Source organism: Equus asinus, chromosome 2 (assembly GCF_041296235.1).
Source record: "Equus asinus isolate D_3611 breed Donkey chromosome 2, EquAss-T2T_v2, whole genome shotgun sequence".
Lineage (NCBI taxonomy): Eukaryota > Metazoa > Chordata > Mammalia > Perissodactyla > Equidae > Equus > Equus asinus.
Genome location: NC_091791.1, coordinates 167,651,468 through 167,679,170, shown reverse-complemented (window position 1 = coordinate 167,679,170; position 27,703 = coordinate 167,651,468). Strand labels below are relative to the sequence as shown.

The 27,703-nt window shown below is 39.2% G+C and overlaps 1 long non-coding RNA gene and 2 gene segments (V, D, J or C); 1 reads left to right on the top strand and 2 right to left on the bottom strand.

Moving 5' to 3' along the window:
* Window positions 1–27,703, bottom strand: part of LOC106840669 (T-cell receptor alpha chain constant-like) — a 1,015,328-nt gene that overhangs the window by 137,236 nt on the left and 850,389 nt on the right.
* Window positions 1–27,703, bottom strand: part of LOC106840671 (T cell receptor delta constant-like) — an 802,079-nt gene that overhangs the window by 52,861 nt on the left and 721,515 nt on the right.
* LOC106840701 (uncharacterized) lies at window positions 7,188–20,479 on the top strand. The gene is made up of 5 exons (XR_011501497.1): window positions 7,188–7,470; window positions 11,164–11,349; window positions 12,163–12,394; window positions 18,154–18,282; window positions 19,274–20,479. It is a non-coding gene; the product is annotated as an uncharacterized lncRNA (long non-coding RNA).

Sequence of the window (27,703 nt, the reverse complement as noted above, 5' to 3'; positions counted from 1 at the left end):
GCTGGCAGCCTCCCTGAGCTATTACCAAGAGTGTGGATTATTCTAGGCACAGTGAACCACTTCTTTTTTTTTTTTTTGGAGGATTCTGCAGGATTCAAGGATTCTTAACTCCTTGAATTTTCACACTTTCTTTCAAAGACCCAAAGAAAGCACACATCCAAATACTGGTCTTTATATTTTCTGAGAGATCAGGTTAATATCAATTCAAGTGATAAATACTCTGAGGCCACAACAGGATTTTCTCTGATGTGACTGCCTTCGTTTCTCTCTTCGCACTTTGTCCCTGCCCTTCCTATCTTTCTTAACTTTACTAAGTAGGCAGTACACAGTAAGGAGGATTTTCTTGGGGCAGAAAATAGTAAAATAAATCTATAGACTTAGGGAAAGCCAGGGTACAATCTCTTATAGACAATGTCTGTATGAGAACATCCTTGCAAGGCCTGGCATAAACTAGCAATGATATATATACATTTTTATTTTTATTAATGATGGGCACCTGAGCTAACATGGGTTGCTAATCTTCATTTTTTTTCCTTCTTTTCCCCCAAGCCCTCTAGTACATAGCTGTACATTCTAGCTGTGAGTGCCTCTGGTTGTGCTATGTGGGACACCTCCTCAGCAATGGCTTGATGAGCAGTGCCATGTCCACACCCAGGATCCGAACAGGTGAAACCCTGGGCTGCCGAAGCGGAACACACAAACTTAACCACTCAGCCATGGGGCTGGCCCCAGCAATGATATTCTCATCAGCAGACTCCCCATTGCCATTGCCCTCCATGTGCAGGGAGAAAGGGTCCTGCTGCTCGTGGCTTTGAAAGCTTTTCCAGTGTATGATCACCACGTGGGATTCAGAGATGGGCAAGGTCAGTGACATAGGGAGGCATTACGTCAAAGCTTTGAATAGATTTGCAAGTTTTCCTAAGTACACGTAAAGTTGTAATACCTACTTTCAATTAATTCCCTTCATTCTCAGCCTTCTTAAATCTTATTGATGAACTCAGCCTTTTTTTTTTTTTTTAAGATTGGCACCTGAGCTAACATCTGTTGCCAATATATACATATTTTCTTCTTCTTCCAAAAGCCCCCAGTACGTAGTTGTATATTCTATTTGTAGGTCCTTCTGGCTCTGCTATGTGTGACGCTGCCTCAGCATGGCTTGATGAGTGGTGCTAGGTCTGCGCCCAGGATCTGCACAGGCAAAAACACGGGTGGCCAAAGTGGAGCATGTGAACTTAACCATTCGGCCATGGGGCTGGCCCCAAACTCAGCCTTCTTAATTCCCAGCAGGAAGCATTAAATCCTGGAAGATTCTCAGGAGAAGGTCACCCAGTCTCTCTCTTTGAGCATTTGTTAGATGATTGATGGATCACAAATATGAGAATTTCTAAGAAGTTGATTCTCATGCCCTGTCTTGGTGGATGCTTCCTGGGTTGTTGGCGGTTGTGACCCACATCTGCTGTGAACTGGCCCAAAGCCAGAATCTTTTGTTTTCAAAATTGGAAATCAAATGTGGGGTGTTCGGGGTTCAGAAACCACAGGATGTGGACATATGAGTCTCTGATGCCTCCTAAGAAAGATATATCTGTTGGATTAGGCAGCTGGTGAGAAGACTGAGTAGCGGACATGAGCAGTTTCCCAGCACCCAAGTCCCATCCATCTCGCCACTTTCCACCTTTGCCTTAGAACACGGGCTCTTCAAGGTTTATTAGCCAATCTGTATGGTCAGGTCTGGCTATTGGGATCAGTGTGATGGCATAAACAATGCTGAACAAGGAAACCCTTCCTCCAAATGTGATGGAGACCAGATGGCTTGGCATATAGAAGCCAAGGAGTCATGTCAGACCCATCCTAATCCTACCAGGAAAACAATATATCCAGAGAGAAAGTCACTATAGGAATAAAGTCTTTCTCTTGTTTTTCTCATTAAAATAGAGATGAATAAATCCTGGTGCAAAATTTTCTACTTTGCATGTAATCAAGCTACACTGTGCTGATCTTCCTTTATTTTGTATGTGGGTCACTGCCACAGCATGGCTGTTGAGTGTGGTAGGTTCACACTTGGGATCTGAACCCACAAACCCGGGCCTTCAAAGTAGAGTGCACTGAACCCATCCACCAGGCCACGGGGCTCGCCCCTAGAGTTTCATATTTCATCACTGAATTCTCTAGCAGCTGATGTATGTACAGGAACTTGGAGAAATACATCCAAATGGAAATATGGGGTGATTAGAGATCTGTTTATACATAGCCCTTCAAGTCTTCGCATTGGAGAGAGGTGAATATTTTACTCTGGAGTCAGATTCACTTACTTTACCTCGAGCCTCCAGACTAACCCAAGACTCTATTGACTTGTCCCAGGTTGTGAGTAGACTAGGTTTGCCATAAATACATGGTAGAATGAGGTGTGGTATTAGAAGAACAAAAGTAGACCAGAGAGGTGGAGTTGTCTAAGGTGACAATGGTTCATTCTTTCATGGAAGGTGTGTGATCTGGATAGCTCCCATTACAGTCCATTCCCTTGAATACAGAGGCATCCCTGGAGCTTCACAGGATCCATATATCCTGTGGAATTGAAGATTTAGTTGTGAGCCTTTACAGGAGTGATATGTAGATAGGCCAACCTTTTCCAATGGAAAGTTACAGTGATGAAGTAGGTGGAGCTGGATTTAGGTAGAAAATTTTGAGTCTTTCTAAGTCAGGCACCTTCCAGTGTCATAATCTCAATGGAGTTCAGGCACAGTCCCACAGTCCTGCTTAGGGGACAGCTCTGTGAGAAAAATGCCCACGAATGACACAAAGGGGTGCTAACTTTCTAGATCTGCATGAGTTGGGTTAGGACTGAATAGCCAAAAACAGGAATAGGAAGGGCATTGTTTTGTATCATTTCCTTGTTGAGATGCAAATGGTCTTGGAACATCATTTTGGGATGGTGTAATTCTCAGCATCAGAGTTTGGGAGGAAGAACAGAGAGATGGAAAATTTGTAGAGTATCAATACCATGTGAGTAGATTTCAAAGAGGGTAATATGAAATTATAAGACAGAGGCCTAAGGATCAATATTAGAGAAAGATATTTAGAAATAAATTCTGCAGAAGAGGCTAAGTGAATGATTGGGTATGGAGCAATCACATTCAGAGCATTTTTACTGATGTTGTACTGCCTCAAGATAGTCCAAGCTTGAGGACTTTGCTCTCAATAGTTGTCTGGAATAGCAGAGGAATGGAAGAGAAAATCTCTCTGTAGAATTTTCTTAAGAAATTCAAAATTTAACTTGTGCGTTGACCTTATAAAGGAAATGAAAATGCACAGAAAAGCCCTTTGGGTGCTAGCTTCAGAAGGGAAATACTAGAAAATAGAAAAAAGCCACAGAATTTACAGAAAAAATAGGAAATTCCATGCTTAGTGGATAGTCGTATTTAACGAAGTTTGGAACATATGATTTTCCATCAGAATGTCAGTAACAACCTTTAAGTGAACTTAGGTCTGGATGCCCTGTGTTGAGTAAAAACGGCAGCTGCTAATTTGTGTGAGTTCAATTAGGGAGACACAGGGGACAATTAGCTTGATCTTAGAAAGATGGCACTTGTTGCTTATCTAACTGGTTCAGGATGATTTAATCAATAGCAGATAGGGATGGATTTGCTTTTGGGAGATTGTTGTCTGAGGACTAGGTTGGAGCACATATTCCTATGGTGAATATTTCCAGTCCAGTACACTTCACAAAGTTCTCTGGATTGTTGTTTTCTATTGTTTTAGATTGTTCTCTTTTCCTATACCCACAGCTAGCTCTCAGTCTTGGAAACTGGCATCGCCAAGAGGATGGGTCTTGGATCCATGGCTATTCCAGAGTCAAGGCCCTGACAGTCACCAGTGCTGCTTTAAGGGCAGATAACGTGTGGATAACAAGAAGTGACAGGGTGATGTGAAGTACTGATCAGGTATCACTGACATACAGTAGAGTCAGCATTAGAATGAACAATTATGGCTGATGAAGGCCTAAAAACCAATCAATCTGTCTTTAAGTTCATCTTCCCAAACTGCAAAGTGAAGCATTTAGACAAATGTCTGTAGAGATTTGAATTCAGAAATTCGATATGGAATGGCTCCGATAACTCTCTTTGCAACGGAATCAATATGAATCAACCCAAAGAATGCTGTTTAAAGAAATATCTTTTGTAGTCCCCAAATGTGGCTACAAGAGCATGAGGAAAGGCCAGTTTCACCCAAGGATGAATAGCAGTGAGTGAGAGGCCAGCAGCTAGGGATCACCTCTTCTGGTCTGGTCAACTTCCTGGCATCCTTTCAGGGTCACTGAAAAAGGAGGGGTGGCTACCTGTTGTGTTCATCACTGGGGGTACAGTAGGCAGGCTGAGGATTTCCCTGGGAAATGACACTTTACCTAGGCGGTTTTTGTACAGGTCTCTGTGGGTTTTGTATCACTGTGGTATCCCACCCCTCACAGTGTTACTGAGTTTTACAAAAACCTCCCCTTGGTTTCTCCCTATGTGGCCTTTGAGAACTCCTGGGGCTTGATGCTTTCTCCAAGTCAAGCAAGATCAAAGGGTTTTGGCGGTTAGGTGCTGGCAGCCTCACCCAGGTGCTTCTGTCTGAAGCTCTACCAGCTGGCTAGATCTGCCCTGCATTTTGCCACTAGAATGGACTTTCAGAAATCATCGTGCCCACTCCCATCTGTGCTTTCTTGCCAGTCTACTCTCACATGGCTTCCCACAGAGGAATTCGTCATATATCTGAATGTCTCAAGTGAATTCTATGTCCTCTATATTAGGTGGAAAATGTTTGTAGTTAGTGTAATATCTCCTGTTACCTACTCATCTTCAGAATCACCTCTGCCTACCCCACTTTACACCTGAGCAGGGTTATACAGTTTACAAAGGGCTTTCACATAAATTGAAAATGTTCTCCTCTCCATGGACTCTCTGGTTGCTAAATTCATGGCCTGCAGCCCATATGGTGCTTTGTGTGGTTTACAAAAGATAAGCCCTGCTGTGTGAGTGCAGGGGCAGCCCTGAGAGTTCAAGCTTGGCAATGAGATGGCACCTTTGTGTGCCTTATAAACATTCTCCTTTATCCAGTTGATGCTGCTCTGCACCAGGGCCTTGGCTCGGCAGGCAGAAAATGGGAGGAATTTTAGCCCCACTGTCCTCTTGGCTGAGCACCCATGTGCAAGGCACAATTTGTGCAACTAGAGACAGTGGCTCCTGACAAATTCTATTGATGCTTTTTACTTATATTCTTGTTTGACCTCTGAGCTTTGACATAGGCACTCTCATTTTGAAAACTGTCCTCTGGTGCTCTTAAGAAACCTGTCTTGGTTCACCTTTGATCTCTGTGTCTATCACTGTGAAAATAAAGTCATATGCTAGGCTTACTGAGAGTGATCTTATTAAATGTTAATTTAATAAGGAGAGTGTGAATTTTGCTGTTGTTGTTATCAAAAGGGAGCACGATTGAAAAAAGATTGACTCCACACTTTCCCTGGTGGATCTTACCTAAATCCATGGATTAATGGATAACATTTTTATCACAATTCCACTTACAATCATTGTGACAATTCCTTCCCACCCTACATTAGACCCTGCATGCCTGTCCCGTAAACTCAAAGCAACTTCATCTGCATATACAGAGTCTAACACTCATTTGCTGGTTAAAAACCCAAAAAACAAAGGAGAAGAGGAAAAGAAGAAATGCTATGTTCTTGGTAACAAACAATGTAATAGAGGATGGCTTAGGGCAGAAAGAAGGACAATGTGGGCCTCGTGGGGCGGGCCAGGTGAGAAAGAAGAATTGTAATTTGTACTCTTGAGTATAGCTGGTTTTATGTGCTGGTCTTTGAAATGGCAAGAGGTGGGTGGTTACTGTGTTGAATAATAAATTAAGCTTCTGATTAATCCCTGTGAGACTCATTGACTCCCTCCTGGCGCTAGTGTACAGATGATCCCAAGCAGCCCTCAGAAAGTGGTTTGAATAGAACAAGTTATAGGCAACACAAAGTTGGGAATGAAAGGCAATTAAAATCTTGAGTAATACCAAAACTTAAACTATGAAACCTGTGGGTCTGGGCCAGTGAATTTTATAATCCTGTGGCTGTGGCAGAGAATTTGAGGATGATGCATCCAGATGAAAATACAGAAGTTATGGGTCCCAATTTTCTCTCTCTCTCTGCAACAGAAGTACACCTTCATGTACTTTGTCACCTGACTTTACAGGGCATCCTACTACAGGGAGAGTACAAATCCCACTCCATTGACTTTGGGCCTTGGCCATTCTTTGATCCAGAGAATGTGGTTGGAAGTCACAGTGTGCCAGTTCTAAGCTAAGGCTCTAAAAAGCATCCCATCATGGATTTCCATGAGCACTCTTGAAGCCAAGTTCTGCTGGCTTGCAGACCAATGAGCAAAAACAACATACATTTGATGTTGTAAGCAACTGAAATTTTGGGGTTGTTTTTTATAGATTGTAATCATAGCAGAAATAGATGATTCATACTGATGCTAACCATGGGGGGGACCCCAAGTATGAAATTATATGCTTAAAATTTCTGGTGGCTCCCCTTGTCTTCAAGATAAAATGGTACAAAACATGGTTTTTTCTTACCTCCTGGGCCTACATCTTGTACTTTTCCACTTGCTCCCTTACTCAGCTGCATTCAACTACTTGCTTTCAGAAGGTTCCATGTTCTTTCAAACCTCTTTGCCTATGCTGTGTGATTGTTTTGCCTGAGATGCCCTTTCTTTCTTCTATTCCCCAATTTGGTTCTTAACCAACAGCCTTAGATCCTGTTCATTTTCTGGTCTTAGCTTAGCTGTTGACTTCCCTGGGAAGTCCTTAATGGTGGTGTGAGGGATCAGAATTGGCCACCCCAAAATCTGTCTCTTTGGCTTGATTATTTTTAAGAACAAAAGACTCTGAAAAAACTTTGACCTTTCCCCTAACTGCCTGAAAGAATTTAAGATAGAAGGCCTGTCCCAGGAAGGAACTGATACCATAAGATAACTATAGTATAATGTAAAGTCGGTGTGATAGGAAGGTACCAACAAGCCCATTTTTATCAAAGTTTTGCCTACAGGTGGCTCTGCAAACACTTGTTTAACAAACACTTGCATTTGCATCTCCATGTAAATTGTCTTCCTCCCTTTTGAAGACCCAAACCACTACCACAACACCCTCCTTTTCATTAGCCGAACATGGTATTTAAGGTGGCAGCTTTGGCTTTCCTGGGTTTCTCCCATGTATACATGTTATTATATTTTGTTTTATTTTTTCCTGTTCTTCTGTCTCATGTCGATTTAATTTTTGGACCAGCCCGAAGTATCTAGAGGAGAGAGGAATTGTCTTCCTCCTCTCCAGTTTGGTGATGAAGGTGGAATAAAACTTCACTGGCTGGACACTGCTTGCTCCTGGACTACTGCAACTAAGAGATCCTGGATCCCTGACAAGAGCTGGCAAGAGGTAAGAGTTCTCATTCCATCTGTCTCCCAGATCTCTGCCTGCAGCATCCAAGGGAAGCAAGAGTGTTGAGGTTTTTCCCTTTTCTAAATTCAGGTTAGCAGGAGAAAATATTGGTGATGCTAGCTTCTTGGACTCAGTGACTCTGGGAAATTTGGCTTGAATACTCATTGGTTTATGGATCCTTCTCCTCCAAGAGATGGCCACTCTGTCATTTGTTCCTTTTGTCATAAAAACAAAAAACCACAGGGCAAGATGCAGGCACCTCTATAAGCCTGTTGTCTGGGAATATGTGCATGAAGAGGAAACTGTTGCTAAGAGCATCTCGGAAGACAAAGAGGGCACAAACTTGGTGGCCCCCAGTCAAGCACTTAAGAGCTATTAGGGCACTCGCCACCTCAAGGAGACTCCCATGATCAGATAAGTTGGTCACAGAATGGGGTAGATGACACAGGTCCCCCATCAACATCAAGGAAATTTCTGTGCAACTAGGTGCTCTATAAAACAACACACAATCCCCAACCCCATGGCACCTCACTTCTAAGTATTAGTCTGGTTCCAAGAGATCCAAAGTTTAGCTAAAGCTGTTAATGTTCATATAAGGTGAGGGTTTTTCTTTGGTTTTGTTCTATGTCTTGAGAGCTTGCTTTGTGACCTTCTGGTCTCCACCTTATGGAGGATGCAAATACCAGTGTGTATCTTGGTGGCCAGTTGAGTAGACTGCGGTTCTGAGATGGACTACTCTCTTCATCTAGCTGTGTCAGCTCTCAGGGGAGTTTGTTTTAAGGAGTCTCCATTGCTTTCATTAGGGGCCTTTGTTGTCTCACTCTTTGTTGCTTGTTAATGCTGGTACAAACTGCCTGTGCAATGAAGTTCTTTACTTTCTTAGACCATCTTTGGGAGTGAACTTTTGCACTTCTTTTGGGGATGGCTTTCGTGCCCATGGCTAATCCATAAAGACTTATTGGTTTGAGTAATTATTAAGATCCTACTCATCAATTTGATGAGATGATGGATCATTAATTGGAAAAACTTCTAAATTGAAAAAAAATTTTTAGAGAGCTCTCATCACATTTGTTTTATTGGTAATTATGAAAAGACAAAATTAAAAAGGAAATACAAAAAAAAAATGACTAGCCTTAAGAACCTGACTCAGGCTACAATTAAATTGAAAAAAAGTAAAAGTCTTGATAAGATTGTAAGTGTTGTAATGTTTGAGCTAATATTATATGAAGAGATTATATCAACTTTTTGAGTGTGCTTTGGAAATGCACGTTATGCCTGGCTGTGGAATGCTTCCTCTATCCAAAATTATAAGACCAAGACCTATTGATAAATTCCTAATGAAAGCTATGATTAGAGGTATAAGAGTTATTCTTATGAATTCAGATGGAATTTTGCAGGAAAATTGATACACTGATGGGCTTTATGTGAAGTGATTGCATCTCTTTTGCATGATTGTATTAGAAATGGTATTGTGGGGATAGACATTGTGTCTCATGGGGAATGTTTCCCCTGCTTGATTGTAAGACAGCATATAAATCTGCCCTTCAGACAATGTTAATTAAATATGCTAAAGGACATTGATAGCGTTGTCTGAGCCCACACTGTATGAGATAAAAACTAGAGGTTACTATCAGGTGATAAGAAAAAAGATAATAAACCTCCCCCACATCCCAAAGTAAATTGGTGTATAATTAAATTGTACATGTAGAAAGAGGGCCTCTATTAAATGCTTTGTGCAGACTTTTAAAGGTGTAGTACATTGTCCTGAAGTTTTAAAAAATAGTTGTGGAGTCTTGGTGTAAATATGTCTATATGTATGTTATATATGTGTGATATTTTACCTCCAGATGGTATGGACAAAATTAAGAGCTCTGTTTAATTGGCTTAAAGTAAGCATTTATATAAATTATTTCTAAATGTATTAGAAAATAACTCAAATATCTTTCATGTTAAGATGATATTAAATAATCTTTGGTAAATGAAAGCTTGCTTATATTTGTTGGTTTGATTGAGATAGGCATGTCCTCAGAGTTGTCAATATTTGGCTATGATGCAGACATGCAGCATGGGTTTACTACTCATAAGCTGATATTATCCCTGCCACAAATTTCTCAGCAAAATGATAGCTTTAAATAACTGATTTTGTCTAATGTCTCATAAAGTTTTAATGGGTAATTTAAACATATTGTTGGTAGCAATGATATAGATGTAAGTGAGATAAAAGTTTATAGGTAAACTTTTAGCAATAATTATAGTTTATGGATGTGTACTTAAAATAACTTCCAAATTCTCCTTGGTAACTTGAAAGTCTGAAGTTTTGCTCAGTTAAATTAAGTGATAAAAATTCAATGAATATCTAGATCATCTCTAAATGAGATAAAATATTAGACATTAATTATTAAAGACAGGTTTACCTACTTTTGGCTTCTTATTACAGAAAAACTAAAACGTCTTGTATTTATTGAAGATTGTACTATGCAGTAGCATGTCTCTAGATATTATAAAAAGTGTTTATAAATTTGCCAAGCCACAGAACTCTAATGTAAAAAAAGTTCATAATTGCTTACTTCTCAGTTTTCACTAAAATTTAATAATGAAAACATCTTAGCATTCAACAAAAGTAAGATGTATGTTTTCAATAAAAAAGGGGATAAAAATATAGAGATATTTTTTGTTTGTTAAGAAGCTTTAAAAAGTATGTAAAGAAAAATAAATATCAAAAGTAAGCTGATGCAAAATTAGAGTTTGTTTTTTTCCCTCTCTTAAAAGGATAATTTACTTAAACTTTTAGTCTGCTCTTGGTAAAGAGATTATAAATGGTTTTTCTTCACCTTTGAGTAAATCTACATAAAAGAGAAAAAAATCTATGTTTAGTCAAAATAATTTCCTCTCTTCAAAAGGGCTGAGGTCTCTCAAGGCCTTTTCTCTACGTTTGCCATTAACATCTTCTGTTATCACTTTGGTTAAGTGGATAACTAGGCAATGTTTCATAGGGACCTATGATATTGTGTGGGTAAATGTTATTGATGTGCATCTTTAAAAAATTATATAAGATTCTTAAAATGCTGATCTGTCCTGGTTATCAGTCATATTTCTACTTATTATATTAAAGTGTTGTATGTCACAGACATAACCAAATATCTTTGTTGATTGCCATTTTTAAGACTTTTGTTGTTTACTGATATTTATTGTTTTACTCTGAGGCTTTTGTGAATGTTTCATCTTCAAAAAGATTTGTGGAAAGGATGCTTACTCTAGAATACAGGTTTCTGATCAACTTTCAGATAACAAAACTAAACTGAGTCTGAAATTACAGAACTCTAACATAGAAACTAATGACTTCATGACACTGCTAACAGAAGATCAAGATCAAGAGATGATTACCTGAGACTAAATGAACTGATGAGGATGATTATAATTTTTATGACTTTTCATTTAAAATATTGTTAATTTTTTAAATGTTCTGTTTTTTCAGATTTAAGGAAAACTTTTTCTCTTTTCTCTTAAGCTAACTATGACTTATAGCAATTTGGTAAATTATTATTTTGTAAGCAGAATTGAAGCATTTATCTTTTTCTCTCTACCTGATCTCTCCAGAATTTGGAAACTCCTAGTGAATAAATATTTCTATTTTCATGATGATACAGTTATTTTTATAAGTTCAATAAGGACCTGTTCTCCTTATAACAGGACACAATTGTAAACATTGGTTATATTCCCAAAGCTTTGACTGGAATGTCATATTTGAGAGAAACATACACAGACTCAGGTATAACCAGACAGCTTTTGAGGAATAAAGGTTGACTTTGTGAAATCAAGCCACTTGGAAAGCCACTTGGTGAAATAAAGCCACAGGGTTTCCAACAACCTTACCAGGTGAGTAAAGAAGGTCACTGTCCTGGTAGATATAAAAAAAACCCTCAGGATACTTTGGGGGAATCTTGAGAGAAGAGAGGAATTCACCCAAATCTAAGGTATTGCATCAAGTCTTATGATATGTCCTTGGCTTTGCTGTCCTGGCCTTGAGAGGCCTATAAAGTTCAACCTGAGATTCCTTATGAAAAGTTCCAGCAAAGCAGATTTAAAAGAGCCTAGATAATCAATTGCTATTCTTGCTGTCCTTATGTAACTAATTGGGCCAAGTTGATTGAAACTAGACATTTTACAAACCAATTACTCTTAATTTGGTTATCTTAGTTAAAAATGAAGGTGATTTTAAAGTGAAAAGTTATGTTTCAGTAGAAACTATAATACACTTTGTGAATATTAGATTCTAGTTCTATAAATTGTCCTTGAGGTTTTGTTTCATATCTGCATGCTGCAGTAGATCCTGAATTCTTCTAGTCTCCTGAAATATCCCACTAAAAATCTCCAAACTAATGTTTTCAATTTTTTCCCATCATTTTCAATTGGAATTATTGAGAACTGAAAACACCCTTGTTCCTGAAGCTCTACAGACTCAAGTTGGATGACTTGATGTAAACTTCAGAGAGACTCATGCCTGTTACTGTGTAAGCCACTCAAAAGGATGCCTGAACACCCAATGACACTATCAGAGACATTTCAAACTGCAAAAGATGCTTCAACACTGACATCTAGAAATCTTCTTGACTGACTGTCCCCTGGACTCAGAAACTGGTTTATAATTTGCTCCAACCATTAACTTTGTTTTTCTTTTTGTTTCCATAGAAATGCTTTATATTAAATACCTGATTGCTTGCTTATACAACATAGGCTTAGCTTTTGGAGCCCACCTGCATCACCGCTTTTTGAAGTGAATTTAGCTGAAGTCATCTATTATCAGCACTAAGAGACCTGTTCAGTGACATGGAAAATCTACCAACTTAGATTCTGGACTGTGAACCTTCTTAAAAATGTCAAAGTTGGGACTGTAGGGGAAGAGGACTGGCCACCCCAAAATGTATGTATTTGGCTTGATTATTTTTAGGAACAGAAGACTCTGAAAGAAACAGACCTTCCCTTTAATTGCCTAAAAGAATTTAAGATAGAAGTACTGTTTCAGGAAGGAACTAATACCATAAGATAACTATAGTGTAATTTAAACTAAGTGTGATATAAACACACTAACAAGCCCATTTTTTAATAAAATTTCTGCCTATTGGTTGCCCAGCACACATTTATTTAAGAAACATTTGCATTTCCATCTCCATGTAAGTTGTCTTCCTCCCTTTGAAGATCCGACCATTACCTGCAACTCTCTCATTTGTCTTTAGCTGAGGATGGTATTTAAGGTTGTGGCTTTGGGCAGTCTGGCAAGTTACTCAATTTTCCTGGGTTTCTCCCGTGTATTCATGTTATAAACTTTCTTTGATTTTCTCCTGCTATTCTGTCTCATGTCAATTTAATTCTTGGACGAGCCAGAAGAGCCTAGAGGGCAAACAAATGGTCTTCCTCCTCTACAATGGCTCAAGACTGGACTGGGTTAGGCGCCCACCCCTTCCCTGAATTTTCATGGCTTCTACTGCTCATGTCTGTCATTGCACTCAAAACTCTTTTGCTTTCTTGTTCATTAGGTAGAGACCCTTGAGAGAAGGGATTTGTCTTGTTCATCTCTGTATACCCTGTGCCAGCACAGTGCCTGACTCAGTGAATGCTCATAAAGTGTCTTCTGAATCCATTTTAAGGATGCAGTATCTCATGTTCAGAGAGGATAAGCTCGGAAGTGACAGAGCCACGACCAGAACTCACATCTTCCCAATTCTGAGTCCCCTGCTCTCTGGCACCACACCACTTTAAGCAATACTAGCTAACATTGGTTTAGTGGAGCGCAACACCATTAGTTGCAAACAAATTGATTTTTAACATTAGCCTGAGTTAGGTGTCATTGGGGAGATAAATTTGTTTTGATTTCCTTCACACCAAGAAATATATTCTAACACCAAACAGAAATGAGTTTCATGCTGTGTACTTGGAGTATTCAAATCACATTCTTTCCACCAACATGGGTGACCAAGGATCAATTGTGACTCTGCAGAGGAATCATAGAATGTCACAGCTGAGAGAGACCTCGAGGATCATATATTCACTCCCTTGGGTGTTCAGATGAAAGAGTATAGAATGGTCGAGGGAAGTTTCAAAACTTGGCCAAGGGACCCAACTTTGAAGGAACATACAAGAAATCAAATAAGTCAATCCTAGCTCAGTGATATTATTTGGCTCACTAGGCAAATACTCAGTCTTCTTTGGTTTATTCTGGCATTTATTATTTGAAAGTTTCTCAAGGTACTCCCTCAGCACCACTGTGAGGGGTGATTTTCCCAGAAGTGGCCATAGAGTGGCCTGGCAAATCTGGCATTTTCTTTCTCTGTATGGATTTTCACTGCTGTATGAGATGGTCTTCTGTGTGAAGGGGGAAAGGCAGACACAGGGCAGGTGTGTCCTGAATTTCAGTTCTTCCTGGAAGGAGGCTGGGCCATGTTCTCAGTGTCAGGAAAACTCATTCTCAGGGGGAATAGAGGAAAGGGACAATGTGTGGGGACTGGGTTTACCACGGTAATGTCCAGTCTTAGCTGAGACCAAGCTTCATGCTTGGAGACTCAGTGAACCTTGAGAAAATTCATGGGATACCAAGCCCAGAAATGAAATTGAGATTAGACACGGGTATCTTCCAGGCTTGGAATATTTGGGATGTGAACATTGCTTTATTTATTTCCACTCCTTGCTCTCGGTATTGATATGTAGTTTTTGAGAGTTACAGAAAAATTGCAGTGAATTAAAAGGAGAATATCAGGCTGTTGGAGAGACTTCAAATCACATACATGGAGGAACAGCTAAAAAAACATGGGAGAATAGAGACAAGGAAGGGAGATTCTGGGGGTGTTTGATTATAGTCTTCATATATCTGTCCGAAAGGAGCTGGCTTATCAGAAGACAGCTGGATTCTCATGTCTGTTTATGTATTGTATCTATGACAATATGTTGATTTTATTGAAATATATGAGAAAAACCTGGCAGTATACAGGTATGTAGGTCAAAAAGAAGGTTAGTTGCAATGTGGGATGTTAATGAACTTTTCATATTCTATTACAAAAAAATCTATTGGTCTATATTGCACTTTACATGGATATTTCACTCATGCTTGGTTTTATAACATTATTCATTTATCATTGGGGAAATAATTCGTTCACTGATTTAGGCAACTTCCACATGTTGACACATTTCATTATACTATATCATTGTAATTAATATTACCATCAATATCTTGGTATCAGAGAAGTATTTAAACATTAGAGAGTCATCCAGCTCACTGTGACAGATACAAGTTTTCTTAAAGTCTAATTTTTGCCTGAAAGCTTAGATTTTTGTCATCAGCAACAGCTATGAGCTGTTTTTCTTGATGTGACAGGCTCCGTTCATTCACTTTGAAGAAGATGCCTACCAAACACACAAGTCCGAGCAACCATAGGTTGGTCTGTGAGTCATTCTTTCAAGCAAAAATGGTGTTCCTCTGGAAAAAGTGGCTAGTTCAGCCTGCAACTCAAACAATCACACAAATGCCTTTCTTGAGATAACTACCATAATTTGGAAGGCAGCAGAAGTGCTTTATGTTGACTTCCCCTTTTGTCACACAGAATACTGAAAAGACATATAGTTAAGAGTTAAGATTTAATAAAATTAATATTTTTACTGTTTCACCAATATTATGGACTGAATTGTGTTCTCTCAAAATTTTTATGCTGAAGTCCTCACCACCTCAGAATGTGACTGTATTGAAGACAGGGACTTTAAAGAGATAATTAAGCTAAAAGAGATCTTTTGGATTGGATTATGGTGGCACCCTAGGGGGGATCCTAATCAAAACTGACTGGTCTGCTTAAGAAGAAATTTGGACACACACAGATAAGAGACACCAGGGATGTACATGCACAGAGGAAAGATCATGTGTGGACCCAGTGAGAAGGTGGCCATCCACAAGCCAAGGAGAGAGACGTCAAGAGAAACCAAATCTGGGCACCTTGATCTTGGACTTCCAGCCTCAGAACTATGAGAAAATCAATTTCTGTTTTTTAAGTCACTCAGTCTGTGGTATTTTGATATGGCAGCCCTCACAATCTAATACAGTCAATAGCATTTTTAAGTGAAATTACCTTTTTTCCCCTGTGAATATGTGGCAGTGAAGAAGACAATGACTACTAACACAGAATTGATGCAGCTGCCTTGATTCATGGTAAGGTACCGGCACTTTACCCACCATTGCTTTTGCACCATCAGTGCAAATGTCAACACAATGGAAAAGGAAAATAATGTTTTCGTATCATTATGAAAAGAGTTCTGACTTCATGAACTCCCTGAAAACCTCTTGGGGCCCCTAGAGGTCAATGACCATCCTTTGAGAACTATTGTTTGAAATCTATGTTATTTGTGATGCTGAAGCTGCAATGGCAGCAGTAAAACCCAGGCTGTCCTTATTGCTTCACCACTCTCTACCCGTTTGCTAGTGATTAGCACATCAATTATATCATATGCTTTGACTGATGAATGAATAAGTGGTCAGAAGCCATTTTGAGCATTAGCCTCCAGTTCTGTAACAATGATAAAATTGACCCAAATACTTACTTGGAGTCTCTATAATGAAGGACCATGATCATGCGCCTCTGGTTTCTTCTTGGTGGTGCTCTGGGGGTCAGATGCCGGATTCATGATGACTGTTCTTTGGTGACAGAGCAAGGGCTCAGTGAAGGCCAAGAGACTGACTACATCACCTTCAGTACCCATACTACATTTCTGTGGCAATACTTCAGCCTTTCCATTAAAAATAATGTTTACTTGTTTAAGGGACAGAGAATTGGAATGGTAACTTGAATTTTTGGCAAAATCATAAAGAGGAGAAAAAGAACAACACGACTTGCAGAGCTAAAGGGTCAAATAATATACTTAGCAACTGGACAGAAATTAGAAGAGATCAGGGTTTAGTACTGACACCCACATAAGTTCCAAAAATAGAGTCCTAGTTATGCCCCCTCATTCATGGGCCCTCTGACATACTTTGACTTTTGTCAAAACCATCTCTTACCTTCTGTATGATGCTCACCCACCTGAGGGCAAAGTGATCTTGACAATCAACTAATGGGAGTTCATCGGAGCATCTGTGGAAGTCTGGAACCACCTCCTCTTCCCCACAACTGGAAGGCTTGGTTTTGAACTATTATCATGTCAGATCTTGAAAATCAGTGATTTTAACATACCTCACTTACGCCTGTGTCTTGAATAAGAATAATACAAAATGTGCAACATTACCATTAGTGGTTTTCTTATTTACTTCACAATATAGTCAGCAACAGTCTTCATTGGCGCCTTAGAAATATGTCCTTTGAAATATGTTCTCTGAACAGAGCCGCAGTCTTTAAGAAAATATGCTAATTCTCATGCAGCATATTGCATTTTACTTTTTCACTGTTTAAATATTCTGAAGACTTCTTGGATATTTAAAAATGAAAACTTTAGAAAAAATTTTAGTGAAAGGTTCTGAAACATTACAAAAAAGGAATTAATAGAATCAACATCTGTGGACTCATCACCTAGATTTAGATTTAACCATCATGCATGTTTGCCACATTTGCCATTTACTTTGGTCAAGTACTTAACAATAAATTATGAACATCATGACTATTCATTCCTAAACATTTCAGCATACATTTTTTAAAAAAATATTTTCCTACATAACCATAATACCAATTCCCACTTGACAAAATTAACAATTCCCTGAAATCATTTAGTAGCCAGCCCACAGTAAATTTTCCTAATTCTTTCCACAATGTCTTTTACAGATGGTTTTTTTAAAGCAAGAATCCAGTTAATGACTATGTATTTAATTTGGTTGCTATATCTTTTCACTTTCTTTAATGTGTAATAGTCCTCTTCCACTGCACCTTTTCTCTTTTCCTTCCTTTCATCTCATTTATTACTGAAGGGCCTGGTCTGTTGTCCTGTAGAATGTCTCACCTCCTGGATTTGTCTAACTATTTCTTTGTGAAATCCTTTAATTTGTTCTTCTTGCTCCCTTGTCTCCTATTAGAACTAGAGGTTTGATTAGCTCAGTTTATTTATTTATTTTTGGTAAGAACACTGGGTAGGTGATGTTGTGTCCTGAATCCTTCATCATGTCAAGATGCACATCATGATTTAATGAGGCTAATATGGATCATTAGGATAAGATGATGACATAAATATCTATCTTCTGTAAAGTTACATGTTGCTATTGCAACTAGCATTAATATGAGATCTTAAAATGTTTTAAACTTTGTTTTTTGGCTTTGAATATTCTTTTCTTCATGATTTATTGTGAGAAGCAGGAAGCTGGTTATATTTCTACTTTCTGTAATTGTGAATGCCTCCAGTCTGCTATAACAGAAAGAAATGTTACAAACCCATCATTATATGTTGAAACATTATCTAAAAGAGTCTATTCTTTTAGGAAATAAGCAATCCAAGAATGATATGCTCAATTTCTGCACTAAAAATGAGAATTTAATTAAAAGTGCTATTTCTGGGAATTGTATATATTCCCTGAAAATGGGAATCAAAATGGGCTCTTTTGATTTTATTTTGAGTGAGTTGACGTATTCTATCCTTTAAGCCATAAGCCTACTTGTTTTGGACACTCTGTGGGGAAGCGTAGGTATAGTTTTCTTACCATGTGCATTGCTTTTGGTCTCATAGATTTAAAAAGAGCAATTCGACTTGGTGTGTCAACTGGTGATGGAAATCCCAGGATGAGGGGATTAATCCCTGTGCTCTTGGATCAAAATATGCAGGGTCAAGAGAAAAACGAAAGAGAGCCCAGGATGTGTAAGTTTTCAGATCTATGGTATTAATGTTGATTGGTCCTCTGAAGTGAATAGAAATATTTCTTAGTTCCCAGTAAATATCTTTCAAAAACACATTGTTTAAATGGGTAGGGATAAATTATGCCTTTGTTGTGGGATGAGGAGACTCCTCGGTGGCATTATGTCAGAGAGGGAAATTTCTGACTCTGCAATAATATTCCTGGTCTTGCTAGGTCTTCCACCATCCTAAGGACCAACTGAAGATTCATCTCCAAGAGCTCTTCCCAGCTAACTCTACCCAACAATATTTTCCCTGCCACCATCTGTTTACTTATTTGTGACTTTCTAATAACTCAGGTTTTCTTTGTGAAGACTCTGTACTCTTCATCACATCGGGGGGCCATTTGTCCAGGGCTACATAAAAATGGTGTTCTTGCCATCTCTACTCCCTCAGTCAGCAGTTTTCTCATCAGAACAAGACACATGAACTGTTAGAATTTGGGGATTCAGTGACACAGTTTCACCTTGTAAATCTGTTTCTAGTTACGGCCTTCAGAAAGACAATATTTTAAAAAAAATTTGGACTCTGAAAGCATGTCCTATTCCAATGAGATGGAATGCAATTCACAACAACCGCTTTCCAAGCACTTGTTTTGTTTTGTACTAGGCATTGAGCTCTTTGAAAGGAGCAATTGTTTAAATTAGACAGATGTGGGTTCCACTTCTTGACTCACCATATATTAGTGTGTGACCCAGTGCACAGGTTCACAGTCATTGTTAGTTCCATTCCCTTTATTTCTTCCATGATATTTTCTTTTACGTTGCCATGGGCATATTTAATAAATATAATTAAAATGTGTCGTTGGGATTATTTATTATTGATGACTTTGGTGATCCCTGTTCATATTCTGAAACCACTGCCCTAGACAATGTGGAGTAAATCACTAAAGGGAGGAGATAGGGGGAAAAGATGAAGAAACTCATGTATTATTACTCTCCCTTGACACTCACAGGACTCTTCCCAATGCTGAGACATACAGAGTGGATTACAGCTGAGTGTTTTTGAACAAAGGCTTAATAAACTTCAACCTCCGTGGTACCAAGTACTGAAGTCACAGTGAAATACAGCAGTACAAAAACCCTCTTCTTCTTTTTCACCGTTTCTTGGCATTTTGCCATCACCAACCTCTGCCATCGGAATACCTCTAAAATCTTTCACCAATGCTGTTATTGTGGTTAAATGCTATAAAACTCAGAGGCACAGAATGATTACAATCACACAAATCAATGAGTAAAACACTAAAAACCTAAAAAATTAATGGACAAAGGGCAAATGCAGAAATTCACTTATTGGTCAACAAACTTCAAAAAATGTTTTAACTCTCTGGTAATAAAAATGCAAATAAAGAATTAAGAAACCATTTTTTTTGTACAGATATCTAAGCAATCCTTTTAGAAAAAAAGTGATGTTCTCAATGCTGGCAAGATGTTGGTATCAATATAAATTGTTGTATTTTTATTGGAAACCAATTAGTTTATACCAGCAGGGTGAAAATATTTATACTAGTTTGAGCAAATAGTTCCACTTTGGCAAATTGACTTTAAGAACATACTATACCTGTTTGAATATAAAGTGAGGTTTATCATTGTCAGAGAAGAGAGAATCCCCATAAAATGGATTCCTTATAAAAATTACAAACAGCAATATTACAATGCTTTCACGCAATTATTTTATTTTGCACAATTAAGTACAGTTTAGCGAAGACACATTAACCTGGGATGATCTCATTCAATGCTGGTTCATAGATACTCAAGGAAGTCAGCTGATGAGGTTAGTAAAAAGGTGACTAAGTAATTTAACAAAACTTAGTAACTATTCTTGCAAATATGTCTTTGAAATTACAAATATTCAATATTGTTTAAATAAATCTTTTAAAGGAAATCTTTTCTTGTGGACATCATGATTATTTCCTTACAGGATAAATGTCAAAACAACTGTTCTAATGTTTTGTGAACAGGTATTGCGGTTCAAAGATGTTTAGTGATAGCTTCATATATGGATTCATAATGTGCTATAATTCAGACAACTTAGAACCAAGTAAGTTTGATATGCTCTGGAAAAATGTGTGAGTATTAAAAAAAGCAGCTTTATTGGTGACAAATACAATGATTTGAGATGCTTGTGAAGAATTTGAATAAAATTTATGAACTATTCGTATGGAAAAAAGCATTTCAAAATTAATATACTATTTTATATAATACATTATTTTAAATATGTATGTATGGCTAAATTAATTTGTTAAAAAGTTTTGTAGTAGAATTTGACAATTTTGTCTCCAATCTTAAGGGTTTATGTATCCAAGTTGGCCAACAGCCCTATTTTGAAGCTTCTTTTTGAGGAAATAGGGGTTTCAGATTTTACATGTATGTATTAAATATATGTATAGCTTATATATATAGTTTCCTCATATACATATACAATAATTTTAAATAACAAAAAGTACTTAAGTACAGATATGTTCATCACAGCAATTTTTGTAACAGGAAAAATGTAGAAGCTGCCTAAATTCTCAGTCATAAGAGAACTGATTGAGTAAACTATAGTTTGTTCTAAGATACAAATTAATGTTGCTCGTTAAAAACACTGATTAGGGAAAGTATCTAATAACATAGAGAATTTATTATATAATGTTAAAAAAAACAAATGTGTATATGGAGTATGACTACATATACAGAGTATGTAATAATCTAAACATTGGAAAACAAAACTGGGAAAGAATACACCAAAATAATAACTGTGTTGCTTTTTGGTGGAAATCTCGATATTGCTACAACATAGAATATCCTGTAATGATTCCAAAAAGACACAGAGCTCAGGTCATTGAGTTCTGACCTCCAGCCAATGTAGCCAACCTTCCCAGTGTAGTCATCCACCTGAACTCACTCAGTGACAAGGACGTTTGTTTCACTGTTGATCAAGCTTTCAACTATTATAAAGCTATTCCCACTATTGAAATGAAATCTTTTCTAGGTATCCTTTTTATTTTTTTTTTCCCTGTTGGCCCCAATTCTGCCCTCTGCTGCAGACCTGTCTCCACATGCAGGTTAATATTCTCTTTGGCTCTGTGCTCCAGCTGGGCCTCTTCCTGGACATGAGAAGAGAAGTGCCCACTCTGGAAGACTCCAGACTCTCCTTGTATGATCCACACCGAGCCTTTAAATGAAGGGAGAACAAATTTCTGTCTTTCATTTGGGCCTGTTGAAAATTTTGCCCTGGTTGCTTTAGTCTTTAGCTCATGGCATCATCTCTATTAAAATACAATGCCCCTCCCTCCCACTCAACCTCAGAAAAGCAAAGCCTCCATCTGTTTTTATCACTCACAAATTAGTATGAATTGATTTCACATAATTTCTTCATCATGTTTTGATGGAAGAAACCATTTGAAGGATGTGATGGAGGGGAGAGTCCAAGGAAAGGGCACAGAAAGAGGAGATTGGGGAGCCCTGGATGGCCTAGTTTACAGTTTGCAGAGAGCTGGCAGCTGGAAGCCTCCTGTAGCAATTGCCAGGACTTTGGATTATTCTAGGCACAGCTAAGCATTTTTTGTTTTGGAGGATTCAAGGATTTTGCACTCCGTGAAATCTCATATTTTCTTTCAGAGACCAAAAGACAACACACATTGTAATACTGGCTTTTATATTTTCTGGGGAGACCATTTTCATATCAATTCAGGTGATAAATACTCTGAGTCCACAACAGGATCTTCTCTGGTACGAACATCTTTCTTTCTCTATTTGCACTTTGTCCCTGCCCTTCCTATCTTTCTTAGCTTTACTAAGTAGGTAGTGCACAGTAAGGACCATTTTATTGGGACAAAAACATTAAAAGAAACCTATAGACAGGGAAAGCCAAGGTACAATCTCTCACAGACAGTTGCAGTACAAGTACATCCTTACAAGGCCTTGCACACACTAGTAATGGTACTCTGATCAGCAGAATCACCATTGCCATTGCCGTACATGCGGAGAGAGGAAAGGCGCTGCTCCTCATGGCTTTGAAAGCTTATCCAGTGTATGATCATCATGTGGGATTTAGAGATGGGCAAGGCCATTGATATAGGAAGGCATTACGTCAAAGCTGTGGATAGATTTGCAGATTTTCCTAAAGTACATATAAAGTTGTAATACCTACTTTCCATTAATTCCCTTAACTCTCCGCCTTCTTAAATCTTAGTAGCAAACCCAGCATTTTAATTCCCAGCAGGAAGCATTAAATCCTGGAAGATACTCAGGAGAAAGTCTCCTATCTCTCTCTTTGAGCATGTGTTAGATGTTTGATGGATCATAAGTATGGGAATTTCTAAGAAGCTGGTTCTCATGCCCTGTCTTGGTAGACGCTTCCTGGGTAGTTGGCGGTTGTGACCCACATCTGTTTTTGAACTGGCCCAAAGCCAGGAGCTTTTGTTCTCTGAATTGGAAATCAAGTGTGAGGTGTTAGGGGTACAGGAACCACAGGATGTGGGCATTCCGGATCTCTGGTGTGTCCTAACAAAGATGCAACTGTTGGATTAGGAAGGTGGTGAGAAGACTGAGTAGCAGACATGAGTCAGCAGTGGACATGAACAGTTTCCCAGCACCAAAGTCCCATCTGTCCCACCACTTTCCACCTCTGTCTTACAACATGGGCTCTTCCAGGTTTGTTAGCCAATCTCTATAGTCAGGTCTGACTACTGGGATCAGTGTGATGGCATAAACAATGCTGAACAAGGAGATGCTCCCTCCAAATGTGATGGAAACCAGATGGCTTGGGGTAATGGAAGCCAAAGAGCAGTGGCAGAACCATCTTAACCCTTGCTGGAGAGCAAATATCCAGACGGAAAGTCATTGTAGGCAGAGAATTTCTCTCTTGCTTTTCTCATTAAAATAGAGGTGGGTAAATCCTGGTGCAAAACTGCCTTCTGGGGCTGGCCCAGTGGTGTGGTGATTAAGTTTGCACTCCTCTTTGTTGGCCCAGGTTTCACAGGTTCTGATCTTGGTGGCAGACCTACACACCACTCATTAAGCCATCCTTTGGTGGTGTCCTGTATAAGAAATAGAGGAAGATTGGTAGAAGTGTTAGCTCAGGGACAAGCTTCCTCATGCAAAAAGAGGACGATTGGCAACAGATGTTAGCTCAGGGACATTCTTCCTCACCAAAAACAAATAAACAAAAACTGTCTCCTTTCTACACAATCAATCTGCACTGATAGTTGAGTTTATTTGTGTATGTAGGATAGAGTCTCAATTTGCATCACTGAATTCTCTATGCAGAAACTATGTACAGGAACTTTGAGAAACATATCCAAACAGAAATATGGGGTGATTAGAGACCTGTTTACACATAGCCCTTTAAGTCTTTCATTGGAGACAGGGGAAAATTTTACTCTGGAGTCAGATTCACTTACTTTACCTAGAGCCTCCAGACTGACACGAGACTCTATTGACTTGTGCCAGGTTGTGAGTAGACTAGGTCTGCCATAAATACGTAGTAGAATGAGGTGTGGTATTAGGAGCACAAAAGTAGACCAGAGAGGTGGAGTTGTCTAAGGTGACAATGCTTCTTTCTTCCATCTAAGGCATGTGATCTGGATAGCTCCCATTACAGTCCATTCCCTTGATGCGAAGGCATTGAAGCCCTTTCCCTGGAGCTTCACAGGTTTCATCTATCCTATAGAATTGAAGATTTGGTTGTGAGCCTTTACGGCAGTGATATGTAGATAGCCCAACATTTTCCAGTGGCAAATTACAGTGATGAAGTAGTTGGATCTGAATTTAGGTACAAACTTTCAAGTCTTTCTGAGTCAGGTACCTTCAAGGGTCATAATATCAATGGAGCTCAGGCTCAGTCTACAAATGCTGCTCAGGGGACAGGTCTCTGAGAAAAATGCCCACAAATGACACTAGGTGGTGCTAACTTTCCAGATCTGCATGGGTGGGATTAAGACTGAAGCCAAAAACAGGAATAGGAAAAGAACTGTTCTGTATCATTGCCTTGTTAAGGTGCAAAAGATCTCGGAACATCATTTTGGGAGGGTGTAAGTCTCAGCATGAGGGAAGCTGGGAGGAAGAACTGAGAGGTGGAAAGTTTGTAGAGTATCATCACTGTGTGAGTAGATTTCAAAGAGGAACGTATGATTTTAGAAGGTGGATGCCCAAGGCTTAAGATTAAAGAATGACAGAAAAAAATTCTGCAGAAGACATTAAGTGAATGACTGTGTGTGGAGCAATCACATCCAGAGCATGTTTTACTGATGTTACACTGTCTCAACATAGTCCAAGCTTGAGCTCTTTGCTCCCAATAGTTGCCCGAGATAGCAGAGGAATGGAAGAGGAAATCACTCTCTAGAAGCTTCTGAAGAAATTAAAAATTTAACTTGTGCATTGACCCTGTAATGGAAATGAGGATGCACAGAAAAGCCCTTTGGGAGCTAGCTTCAGAAGGGGAATACTAGAAAATAGAAAATGTCAGAGCATTTAGAGAAGAATAGGAAATTCCCTGCTCAGTGAATGGTCAGTTTTACATAGCTTGGAACATACAATTTTCCATCAAAATGTCAGTAACAACATCTCAATGAACTTGGGTCCGGATGCCACACAGACACAAAGGGCTATTAGTCTGGTCTTAGAAAGATGGCATTTGTTGCTTATCCAACTGGCTCACGATGATATTATTCAATAGCAGATGGGGTGGATTTGCTTCTGGGAGGTTGTTGTCTGAGGAGTGGGTAGGAGCATATATTCCCCTGGTGAACAATTCCAGTCCCGTACATTTCATGAAGTTCCTGAATTGTTGCTTTCTATTGTTTTAGACTGTTCTCACGTCCTAGACCCACACCTAACTCTCAGTCTTGGAAAACTGGCAATGCCAAGGGAATGGGTCTTGGATCCATGACCATCCCAGATCCCTGCCCTCACAGTCACCAGTGCTGCTTTAAGGGCAGATAATGTGTGGCATGACAAGATGTGAAAGGGCGATGTGAAGCCCGCATCAGGTATCAGTGATTTATAGTATATTCAGCATCAGAATGAACAATTATGGCTTGTGATGGCCTAAAAATAAATTACTCTGTCTTTAAGTTCATCTTCTCAAACTGCAAAGCAATGCATTCAGACAAATATCTCTACTGATTTGGATTCAGAAATTCCATATGAGATGGCACATATAACTCTCTTTTGCAACAGAACCAACATGACCAAAGCCAAAGAAAGGTTCTAAAGAAACACCTTTTCAAAGTCCTCAAATGTGGCTATAAGAACATGTTGAAATGCCAGTTTCACCTAAAGGTGAACAGCAGTGAGCGAGAGGCCAGCAACTACAGATTGTCTCTTCTGGTCTGGTTAACTTCCTGGCATGCTTTCTGGGTCACTGATATAGGAGGGATGGCTGCCTGTGTGTTCAACCCTGGGGCATGGTAGCCAGGCTGAAAATTTCCCAGGGAAATGTCACTTCACTCCTGCAATTTCTATACAAATCTCTGTGGGTTTAGTAGCATTGTGTTCTGTACATCCTGAAGCTTAAAATAGTGGCCAGTTCACCTACCACTACAGAGCTTTACAAAACCATCCCCTTGTTTTACCCTATGTGGTTTGGAGAACCCCTGGGGCCAGATGTTTTATCTAAGTCAAGCTGCAGCAAGATCAAAGAGTTTCAGTGGTTAGGTCAGGTTAGGCTGACCCAGGTGCTTTTGTCTGAGGCTCTTCCCCGTTTGCTAGATCTCCCCTGGAGTTTGCCACTAGAATGGACTCAGAAATCATCACATCCACTTCCATCTGTGCTATTTGGCCAGTCCACACTAAAATGACCTCCCACAGAGGAGTTTGGCAGAATCTGAATGTCTCAAGTGGATTCTACATGCTGTGGATTAGGCAGAAAATGTTTGTGGTAGGTGTAATTTCTCCTGTCCCCCTCAGCTTCTGAATCATCTGCCCGACTTTACACCTGAGCAGTGTTATACAGTTGACAAAGGGCTTTGACACAATTCAAAATGCTATCCTCTCCATGGGCTCCCTGGTTGCTAAATTCAGGGCCCGTAGCCCGTTGGTGCTTTGTGCAGTTTAGAAAAGGCAACCCCACTGGGCGAAGGCAGGGACAATCCCTTGGGTTCAAGCTTGGCAATCAGATGACACCTTTGTGTGCTTTATAAACAGCTCTCTTTTCTCCTGTTGATGCTGCTCCACACCAGGGCCTCGGCTCAGCAGGCAGAACACAGGCTGAATTTTAGCTCCAATGTTACCTCAGCCAAGCACCCTTGAGCAAGGTACAACCTGTTCAACTAGACACAGTGGCTCTGGCCAAATTGAATTGATGCTTTCTATTTATATTCTTGTTTGACCTCTGATTTTTGACATAGGCATTCCCTTTTTGAAAACTCTCCTCTGGAGCTCTTGAGACACTGTTCTTGGTTTGCCTTTGATCTCTTGTCTATCTCTGTGAAAATAAAGTTATACACTAGGCTCATCGAAAGTGACCTTATTAAATGTTATTCATCAAAGGAGAGTGTGAATTTTGTTGTTGTTATCAAAAAGGAGCAGGACTGAGAAAAGATTGAACTTCACACTTTCCCTCAAGGATCTTATCCAAATCCGTGGCTTGATGGATCAAAATTTTAAGAGAATTTTACTTGTAATCTTTGTGACAATTCCTTCCAACCCTAGATACAAGTGCCTGCCTGTCTCATAAACTCCACTCACCTTCATCTCTATAAGGAGAGTCTAACACTCTTTTGCTGATTAAAAAACCCAAAAAACAAATAGGAAAAGAGGAAAAGAAGAAATGCTGTGGTCTCAGTTACAGGCAATGTAATAGGGGATGGTTTACAGAAGAAAGCAGGACAATGTGGGTCAGATGAGAATGAAGAATTATAACTTGGACTCTTGAGTATACCTGGTTTTAAGTGCTTGTCTCTGAAATGGCAAGAAGTGGATGATTACTGTTTTGAATAATAAATTAAACTTCTTTTTAATTCCTGTAAATTAAGTTTTAGGAAACTAATAGTGAGGAATAATAAGGCAATTAAAATCTTGAGTAATATCAAAACTTAAACTATGCAAGACTGTGGATTTGGGCCACTGAAAGTTCTACTTTGGCCATGGCAGAGAGTGGGGGTGTTGAATCCCAATGAGAATACAGCTGTTCTGGTTTCCAACTTTTCACTCTCTCTCTGGAACAGAAGCACATCTCCATGTGCTTTGCCACATGACTTTACAGGGCCTCCTACTACAGGCAGAGTGTACATCCCACTCCACTGACTTTTGGGCTTGGTCATGCTTTGATCCAGAGAATATGGGTGGAAGTCACAGTGTGCCAGTTCCAAGCCAAGGCTCCAGGAGACATCCCATCATGGATTTCCACCAGCGCTCTTGAAGCCAAATCTTGTTGGCTTATAGACCAATGAGCTAAAACA